The 10399-nt window shown below is 35.6% G+C and overlaps 1 pseudogene; it reads right to left on the reverse strand.

Moving 5' to 3' along the window:
• Positions 1 to 431: 431 nt before the first annotated feature.
• Positions 432 to 4014, reverse strand: LOC135118087 (uncharacterized; annotated as a pseudogene).
• Positions 4015 to 10399: the final 6385 nt, after the last annotated feature.

The following is a 10399-nucleotide window of genomic DNA, read 5'->3' on the forward strand; positions in this document are numbered from 1 at the left end:
GTATCCGGCTCAATGCATCTGCAGCTGCGTTGTGCCGTCCTGGGACATAACTGATTTCAAAATCGTACTCCTCAAGATATAATCTAAACTTAGTTAAACGGCTTGAAGGATCGGTCATATTAAATAAGTAAATCAATGGCTTGTGGTCAGTTTTTATATAAAACTTTTTCCCATATAAATAAGGTCTAAAATGTCGAACAGCCCAAACAATAGCAAGTAATTCTAACTCAATCACAGGGTATCGCGTCTCAGCTGGTTTCAAGTTACGGCTGGCATATGCAACTACCTTGCCATTACTATTAGACAGTACGGCGCCTAATCCAAGTTTTGATGCGTCAGTTTGTAACGTAAAATTATTTTGTCACTAAAGTCTGGATAGTCAAGTACAGTCGGACTAATGAGTATATCTTTTAACTTATTAAATGCTCTCGCATTCATCACTCCACACAAACGGTACGTTTTTCTTACATAACGCATTCAAAGGATAGGCTATTTCCGCAAAATTTGGAATAAAACGCCTATAATAGTTAGCGAACGCAACAAACCTCTTGACTTCGTCTACATTCTGTGGGACAGGGTATTTTTGCAGGCATGATACTTTTGATGGTTCGGGAAATATACCTTCTGAAGTGATTTTGTGACCTAAATAAACTATCTCCTTACGCAAAAATTCACATTTTAATGGATTTAACTTCAAATTTACTTTTCGTAAACATTCCAAAATTTTTATGAGGTTCTTGTTATGCGTTTCAAGACAGTTACCTACAACAATACAATCGTCTTGGTAAAGGAAACATGATTTGTAATTTAACCCTGACATCGCTATAGTCATAAGACGTGCAAAGGCACTTGGAGATGTCTTTAATCCCATTGGACATCGTTTCATTTGATACTGCCTATCTGTTGTGAATGCAGTATATTTTCTAGATTTTTCATCTAATGACAGCTGATAATATCCTTGACTGAGATCTAATTTTGAAAAATAAATGTTGTTTGATAGCGAATCTAGGATCTCAGTGATGTTAGGTAACGGAAACTTATCATCTTTTATCCTATTATTGAGTTGGCGATAATCTACTACAAGTCTCCATTTCCTTTCTCCTGACCTATCTGTCTTTTTAGGTACTAATAAAATAGGACTTGACCACTCTGAAATAGATTCTTCTATGATATCATTTTTAATCATTTCATCTATTTGTTTTTGTACCTCGCCTTTCAACGCTTTTGGCAATCGATAAGGCTTGACATATGATGGAGACGCGTCTTCCTTTAGTTGGATTGAATGCTCTATTAAATTAGTTGTTGTGAGCGTATCTCCTGGTAAGTGAAAAACATCTGCATACTTGGCACATATTTTCTCAATGCTTATTTGCTCTTCTTTATTCAGATATGCATGTAGTTGCAAAGTAGCGAGCAAAGTTCTAACTCTATCAACAGATAAACAATCGTCATCAAACTTACAAACATAAAAGTTATCTAGACAACTAACAGTTAATTCTGAAGTGTTTATACTAACTGAACTATCTGTTGTATTTAATATCCTAACAGGAATAAATCCATTATGTGGCTTCGATATTACTCCCGCTGTGTACACTCCTTTATGAACTTCTCTTGACAAAATGACGCAATCACAATTTTGTGACGTCGGGATGTGTTTGATGACTTCGCAACGGGGTGGAATTATAAACGTATTTTTGTTAACATTAACACTAACAGACTCGTTTTGGGATTCTAAAGTCAGTGTACCATCTTTGTAATTTAATACTGCGTTATATTGTTCGAAAAAATCCTGACCGAGTATCCCTTCTGCGGCGCAAGATAAATGTTCAAAAATGTGAAATTTATGATTAAAATTCACATGGTTAATTGTAATATTTAAATAAATATATCCCATAGACTCTAAATTACCACTAATTCCTTTTATAACTATCTTATCTTGTTCTACCAAATTCAATAACTGCCTATGTCGCGACAACCATTCATACTTCAGTACACATAAACTAGCCCCACTATCGATTAACAAACTAAGATCAATATTACTATCGTTAAGTTGACAATTAACTACACAAAAATTATTATAACTAAAAATAGAATGAGTACACTGTTTAGGTACGAAAAAACTCTAAATTGTCATTATTATTTGCGACATCATTGCGCAAGTTGTCTTGGCCATTGGACTCTTGCGTGTTATGCTGAACACGCTGATAACGCATCGGACGGCCGCGAAAATGCTGACGCTGGCGCTGACCGCCTGAGTGTTTGCCGCGATTTACGCTATGTGAAGTTCCTTGACCTGTGCTATTTTCACAACAATTATAATTACGATTATAATTATTCTTGGTGTTATAAAAATGCCTATCTCCTCGGCCTCGGAATCCTCTGCTGTTTCCGCGTTTAACATTGTGGTTGGCTCTAAATTGCATAACCTGCTCTTGTGGGTGGAGAGACATAGACTGCTCGTCTACCGCAGCTGTAATAGCTTCAGATAAGGACGCAAACTGTCGCGAGGCAATGATAGTGCTGAGCCGTTTGTCGGTCAAACCATCGCTAAACCTTTTAATTGCAGTCCTTTCATTGAGAGGACGCAATACCTCATATGCATCGCGCTTCTCGTTAGCCTGAGCAATCGTCAAATTTACGAACAACTCCTCGATCTCAGACCCAAATTTTTCTATAGTCCTGCGACCTTGAGTAGCTCTAAATAATTGGGTTTGTAATGCTACCGCCGATTTTTCGGTAACAAATAAAAGCGAATATCTCCTACCAAACTTTCAATGTCAGCATACGTAGTTTTAAGGCGCAGTTTTGCACTAGGAGAGACGTGTTTTTAATACGAAGTCTATTAATTTACTTCTACTGTCGTCATTGATGAGCGAACTATAAAGAAGAATACCATCGATAAGTTGGTTTGTCACCTGCTCCTGGCCATTCATTACCGGCAACAGGGAAATTGCAGTTTTAATATCAAATGAGTCTGACATTTTTGTAACACAGATAGAATATTCTATCAAATCTCTATCGTTAGTTTGACTACTACTATCTCTCAAAGAAAATAAGCTCTTTATTTTCGTAAAATTATGTCGTATCTCATCAATCAATATTTGGCAAATGTCACAAGATTCTTTATCTAGCTTCTGATCTTTAACTTCTTGATTCAGTTGAGTCAAAATACACTCCAATTTACTATATTCTTTTCAGCTTCTTCTAGTTTCTTAAAACCTAAATTTCCTGTACGTCCATTTGGACCAAGTTTTATTACATATTCTCTTAAATATTTTAACTTAGCATGTAAATCTCGCAATTGTTGTGACATAATTTCCTCAAACTGAATATAAAGTACTTATGCATGACCTTAATAATAACATTTTAAAACAGCGCTTTATAACAAATAACGCAAAAAAAAATACAAAAGTGGAGAAAAACTTACATTGCAGTAGGCACGTATTTACTGTCAACGTATATGCAGGTCATGACGTCTCACGTAGCGCGGGTGAATAAACTCCTCAGCATTGGACTCGAACTGACTCCCAGCTGCTCCTCACTGGACCCGTACAATTTATCTCCCGGCGCCCTGCATATCCTCTCATCATAAGGCTTGAGCATTCTCCCGGCTCCCGGCAGCTACACCCTTTTCTGTCTTCTTGTATTGTTTTCATCGCTTCGTCCAAATCTTCTGTGAGAGTTTTTTTTTCTGTAGTCGAAAATCTTATGTAGCTTGAAAATCTTCTGTAGCTTGAAAATCTTCTGTAGTTTGAAAATCTTGCCTTTCTTATTTCTCGTCGCCACAAACTTCTATTCTTCGTAATTGTATTTCTTCATATTTATTCAGCTACTTTCGTATTTTACACATGTTGCAAAATTTTAACTGCTGGCTAAGGGTCGCCATGTATTGGAGTGATGTAGGCAAAATAAAAGAGAACTGTTCAAGTCAACAATCCGTGTAATAATGTAATAATCTAGTGTGTGCAGTTACAAATATAGGGTTAGGCGAGCTGCACACTACAGTATAAAGAAAGAAAACGAATCCAATCCAATTATAACTCTTTTCGACAAAATGCTCTTATTAATACAAAATCATATCTACATACATGTTAAGAAAAATAAAGGACAATGCCTAAAAACGTCCCCACCCACCAACAGACTTGAAAGTAGTGTCATTGGATGCGCCTCATTTAATAGATCGTTTCTTATTATGGAGACATATTCCAAAAGTATGGGGTTTAGGAACTATAAGACAGTTTAGTATCCTTAATAATCAATTAACTTCAAGTTTGTTAACCAATTACTCGGAGTTGGGTGGACCGATTTTGATGTTTTTATTTTTATTTTACAGAATCTATCTCAAAGTTAGTCTAATTTAATTTACATCAAGATCTTTTAAGCAGTTTTTGAGTTATCATCCGTTAAAATAATCGGTATGAAGAGGCAATGTAGGATGTCGTAAGGACACATTCACCACCACCAACAGACTTGAAACTAGTGTCATCGGAAGCGCCTCCTTTTATAGATCATAATTATCATAACGATTTAATCCAAATGTATGGGGTTTTGGAAATATCCGACATTTTATTATCTTTGCATAAAAAAAAAGTCATCAAAATCGGTCCACGCAACTCCGAGTAATTGGTTAACAAACTTGAAGTTAATTGATTATTAAGGATACTAAAATGTCGTGTATTTCCAAAACCCCATACATTTGGAGTAAATCGTTTTGATAATCATGATCTATCGAAGGATGCGCTTCCGATGACACTAGTTTCAAGTCTGTTGGTGGGTGGGGACAGGGTCCATACAAAATCCGGCATTGTCCTTTCAATCTCCAAAAGCTATCATTACTCTCACTAATCATAGTAGTAGCATCTATATTACATTTACATTCTACATCTAAACATTAAATCCCGTCTGGAAATTATAAGAGACAACTTTGAATAGCTTAGGACTAAAACTTGTAAGTTTAACTTATATACTAACCTTACTGCTTCAATATTGATGATATCGTTACCAATCTGAATTGGTGGTGTGGCTGGCGGCTCTGCATCTTTTTTACATCGGTCTTTTCTAGGCCTGGCTATCAAGTTCTTGAAAATAAGGTTAGGCTCGTCATAAATTGACCAGCCAACTCTACATTGGTACGATCCTTAAATTTAAAAATATCAATGATATGACATACTCAAGGTAATTTTAGAAAACTAAACTAATAAACGTTTCTTTCATAAATTGTAATAAATAAGTTCTAACCATTATCTATCACCAAAGGTATGTGTCCAAACTTTAGCGTAGGACTATATTCGTGAACTATATCCGGAACCGTCTTGTTGTCTTTTAGAACTAATATATTCTCCATTTTGTTCGTGAATTTTTCAATTAAAATGAAACGGTTTTTACAGAGTTACTTCACTTTTAACCGCAAATCCAAACTACAAAAGCAAAATATAAACAAGTTTCAATTTGACACTATTGACAGTACTCTATGGATTTTTCGTAGGGATGTGAATTGAAGTCGTAGAAGGACTAATTGAAGTCCTTTGGGGCCAAAGTAGAAAAGTAAGGGGTCCTTAGACAGAACAACAAAATTGCGCTATATACGATATTGTGTAAAATGTATGTTTATTGGGCCAAAATAGAAGATAGAGCAATGATTTTAGCGAACGAAATAGATATGTATACTTGTTTGCTTCTCTTTGATGCAGAAACGATTAAATGTTTTTTTATGAAACTTTGCAGTAATACAACTTAACAGAATAACTTACGCCGCCGGGGTAACTGCAGGCGAATTATTGTTGCGTCCTATATTGCGGTTATCATGTTTTTGTGGGCAGTTGGGGGAAAAATTCTCAGACAATGCGCGAAACCTGAAAATGCCAATCCAAATAACTACCATCACGACCGAACCAAAATGTGAAGTTGCTCCTTTGATAAGTGCCTGGTCACCAAAAATTTAGGAGCGGATTGTTGATGGGCTGAGAGATTGTTCGAAAGAGTTACTGCGGCCCCTGATGTACCCTACCAGGATAAAAGGGCTTAAGAAGTAACATTGTGGGATACGAGTCCAACATTCCCTCACGCTGCTAACCCACAGAGGGAAGGGTCATGTGAATGAGTACAATAAAACAAGTAATCAACATATTTATGATGAACTTTATTCACAATACTGATGTCGCCAGTTATCACATCACAAACCACTAAAACTCTATTGATTTTTTATTATTGATTATATAATTATAATATCTTTTTAAATAAATCACATTCATATTAAACTTTTTATGCAATAAAACCCTTAAAGGAATGTGTACACTAAATATTTCAAAAAATTTAGTGCTATTTTTATTGTTTTAAGCTATAATAGGCATGTAATAACAGATTACGCAGATGCATGTTATGTCAGAATGGAAAGAGGCACATTATTTACATTATGTTTTACGTAATGCAGTTACTATATCTGTAATATTGCCTGGTACATTCAAGACAACAATAATAACAACGAATTAAATATTTCATTTACAATATATAACATGTTTAGGCCTTAGCGCCGACAACGGTGCCAGCCTGCTTGTCGATCTGTTCCTTCTCCAGTTGCTTGCCAAGGTACTCCTAGAAACACAAAAATTATTAAATATATCATATAGAGAATCTGTGTAACATAGTATTAACATAGGTCAGCTGACCACCCAATGACGCTATGTTTACAGATTAACGTTTGTTATACAAAGTTATCGTGATTATGTAATCATCTAATCAGATACATACAATGTACTCATAAAGCAGTTTGATAATACTTTCACTTGCAATACAATGTTGCTTATGCTTATCCTGATTGGGTCAAAAAACCTGTCTTCAGTAGCTTATTACTTGCACGCCCATGCGTGTGACAGACAATCTTCGAATTAAGCTGGATATTATCTGACTATATGCATCTACAATTTTGACGAGTCAAACAAGTGAAAGCCTGAATCAGTGGCCACTCTCCCTTTGAATTATTTTTGATTAAAATATGCACTTATACACAAAATGAAAACGTACCAGTTGTGAACCATCAATTTCTGGACGGCGAGTAGAGCCTCATATCGCACGTTGGGGTCTTCGTGGCTGAGCAGGTACATCACGCGCTGTTTGCCACCCAATTGCTCGATAATACTGTAGAAAGTAATATGTATTAGGAATAGATATATAATTAACCTTTTTTAGTAGGAAAAACTACCTGATTCCCGTTGTTACAGAGAAACCAACACAAAAAATATGTCTATCCAACACCTGGATAAAAAACATGCATATGGATATGTTATTCTCTATATCAGTGCAAAATTTCTACAAAATGCATTTATCACTTTTTGCTGTAAAAATAAAAGACAAACTAACTTTCACATTTATAAGTATTACAACCTTGGGCCAGAGATAATTCTTTATTTATTTAATAGTTCTTGTACACATAAAACACAAACAAGAATAAATAATAGAAACAATTGTACAAGGGCACAGATTATCTCTAAAGATATTCTTCTCGAAGTGTGGGAATTAATATTTTCCGGCGGGATGTACATACTGTGGGGGAGTAGTAGACACATTCCTCAACATCACAGCCAGTTAAAGCCAAGACTTTGTCAGAACTCTTTAGCTGTTTAACCTTACCCTCCAGCAAATAAAGTTGAAAATCGAATAATAAACAAATGAATATAGATCATATACATACTGCTTGCCCCTAGGGTAGTGGCGCACGTATTCGCCGACGTCGTAGCAGGCCACGGCCAGCACGACGGGGTCGGAGCTCTTCTCCAGCAGGTGCACGAGCGTCCGCAGCAACTCCTGGCCGCGCTCGTTGAGGCGGGCCGCGTTCTCGCGCCAGAACTTAGCGGATTTATGGACGGGAGACCATTCGAGACTGGAATGATATAAATTGTTTAAAAATATTTTCAACTTGTTAGGAAAGTGAACCAAAACCAGTTAAACTTAGCTTTTCTAGTAAAATGCATAAGTATGTAAAATAAAGGTACACTCATCAATAAAATTGTACATCCAAACTAATATTATAAATGCGAAAGTAACTCTGTCTGTCTGTCTGTCTGTCTGTCTTTTCTTTACGCCTAAACTACTGAACCGATTTGTGTGAAATTTGGTACAGACATAGTTTGAAACTTGAGAAAGGACATAGGATAGTTTTATTACAAAAAAATAAAAATAAAATTATTCCGGACATATAGCGCCATCTATTGGTCAAATCAAAATCTGCTGGTAGTCACTATTCCACGCGAACGAAGTTGCGGGCAAAAGCTAGTCTGCTATAAAGCTTGATGGAGAAGTAGTATAAGAAGATTGGATTATTCAATTTAATTTAATGGAGTTATTCTTACCCAAATTGATTCTTCTAGCATGATCCACAATAACCTGCCCCCTGATGACAGGTATGATATGTATGGTATGGTAACCACAGTTGACAATGAGGGCTGTGTCTCCATGGAATGTTGTTCCTGTACATACTGAACAAGGAATCAATTCCATAGCTCACTCCCGGCACACTGTAGCCTTCAAATAGCAGCTCTGACACATTACTGGAACATTTGATAAATTCATGGTCACTATAACATCAGTTACGGAATATAGAAATTATTTTTTTTTGCAAAAATCTAACTTAGTACCCATTTTGATGTAAAAGAAAAATATTAATCCCTACACTAGTTTTATGAAACTTAAGTTACATGTATGTTGGTTTATGTCATAGGCTAAACACATTGTGCATTGAAATATAAAACCTTATAATGTGTGTTTCAGTATACTATATTAAATTTAGAAAATTTTACTTAGAGTAAAGTTAATACATACACTGCCTGCAATAGTTGGGAGTAACGAAGGCTTCTGTCATTGCAATAGGGTGCGGCACACTGCCCTCGCTGTCTATTCCCAGATGTGAGAAGATGTAGTCAAACACTTGCTCCTGTGCTTCAAAATGTGTCACCACATTCTTATCGAATTGTGTCTTTAGTTGAAACCTGAAAAGTTTGTCAAGCAAGTTGTAGTACAGTATTCAATACTGGAAATGAGTATTAACATAGGAATAAAACAGTGTTTCAAAAGCAACAATATGAAATGTTTTGCAAACTTAAACATTGATACATTTCAAGAGCCTCGAACAAACATCGAAATACACCAATGTATAAAGAAAGAAAACGAATCCAATCCAATTATAACTCTTTTCGACAAAATGCTCTTATTAATACAAAATCATATCTACATACATGTTAAGAAAAATAAAGGACAATGCCTAAAACGTCCCCACCCACCAACAGACTTGAAAGTAGTGTCATTGGATGCGCCTCATTTAATAGATCGTTTCTTATTATGGAGACATATTCCAAAAGTATGGGGTTTAGGAACTATAAGACAGTTTAGTATCCTTAATAATCAATTAACTTCAAGTTTGTTAACCAATTACTCGGAGTTGGGTGGACCGATTTTGATGTTTTTATTTTTATTTTACAGAATCTATCTCAAAGTTAGTCTAATTTAATTTACATCAAGATCTTTTAAGCAGTTTTGAGTTATCATCCGTTAAAATAATCGGTATGAAGAGGCAATGTAGGATGTCGTAAGGACACATTCACCACCACCAACAGACTTGAAACTAGTGTCATCGGAAGCGCCTCCTTTTATAGATCATAATTATCATAACGATTTAATCCAAATGTATGGGGTTTTGGAAATATCCGACATTTTATTATCTTTGCATAAAAAAAAAGTCATCAAAATCGGTCCACGCAACTCCGAGTAATTGGTTAACAAACTTGAAGTTAATTGATTATTAAGGATACTAAAATGTCGTGTATTTCCAAAACCCCATACATTTGGAGTAAATCGTTTTGATAATCATGATCTATCGAAGGATGCGCTTCCGATGACACTAGTTTCAAGTCTGTTGGTGGGTGGGGACAGGGTCCATACAAAATCCGGCATTGTCCTTTCAATCTCCAAAAGCTATCATTACTCTCACTAATCATAGTAGTAGCATCTATATTACATTTACATTCTACATCTAAACATTAAATCCCGTCTGGAAATTATAAGAGACAACTTTGAATAGCTTAGGACTAAAACTTGTAAGTTTAACTTATATACTAACCTTACTGCTTCAATATTGATGATATCGTTACCAATCTGAATTGGTGGTGTGGCTGGCGGCTCTGCATCTTTTTTACATCGGTCTTTTCTAGGCCTGGCTATCAAGTTCTTGAAAATAAGGTTAGGCTCGTCATAAATTGACCAGCCAACTCTACATTGGTACGATCCTTAAATTTAAAAATATCAATGATATGACATACTCAAGGTAATTTTAGAAAACTAAACTAATAAACGTTTCTTTCATAAATTGTAATAAATAAGTTCTAACCATTATCTATCACCAAAGGTATGT

Source organism: Helicoverpa armigera, chromosome 18, assembly GCF_030705265.1.
Source record: "Helicoverpa armigera isolate CAAS_96S chromosome 18, ASM3070526v1, whole genome shotgun sequence".
In the NCBI taxonomy this organism is placed as follows: Eukaryota; Metazoa; Arthropoda; class Insecta; order Lepidoptera; family Noctuidae; genus Helicoverpa; species Helicoverpa armigera.